This window comes from Pterocles gutturalis, unplaced genomic scaffold, assembly GCF_000699245.1.
Source record: "Pterocles gutturalis isolate BGI_N339 unplaced genomic scaffold, ASM69924v1 scaffold1198, whole genome shotgun sequence".
NCBI classification, from domain to species: domain Eukaryota; kingdom Metazoa; phylum Chordata; class Aves; order Pterocliformes; family Pteroclidae; genus Pterocles; species Pterocles gutturalis.
Window position 1 is genome coordinate 87220 of NW_010120238.1, and position 556 is coordinate 87775.

Below are 556 nucleotides of genomic sequence, written 5' to 3' on the forward strand. Positions count from 1 at the left end.
AGATTTAGTGAAAAATGACCGTCACCAGTGTAGATGACTTTCCTCTAATTAAAAATTGAAGCAGAAATGAATAAGCTTCTCTTGAGGCTGTGCAAGAGTTGATAATAAGCCCAGCATGATATTCATCAGTGATGTGGGAAGTCCGGTGTATGAAAGAATATCCCAGAAACTTAGATACCTCAGAGGATGCTAAAAAAAGGGAAGGGAGAGTTTCTAGTGACAGTGTGTTCATCTGGCCTAGATTTAAAGCTCTTGGCAAAGACGAAAGACTTAGAGCTGAATTTGCCATGTCCTTGGTTTTTATGCCCATTCTCCAGAGGCATTCAGTGGCATAGCAGAGTTTTCAAGGATAACCACACATCTAAGCAAGCTTACACCGCTCAGGTGGTGCGGTACCCAGTGGATCCTAATTTTTGGCATCTTTGCTTTGATGTACAGTGTAGACTTTTCCAGTTTTGACCAGAAATTCTCTCTCGTATGTAGCCAGCCGGTGTAAGGAATTGTAACCAACATGAGTATGTTCCCTTTAAACTTTCTCTTGCAATGAATCAAAATT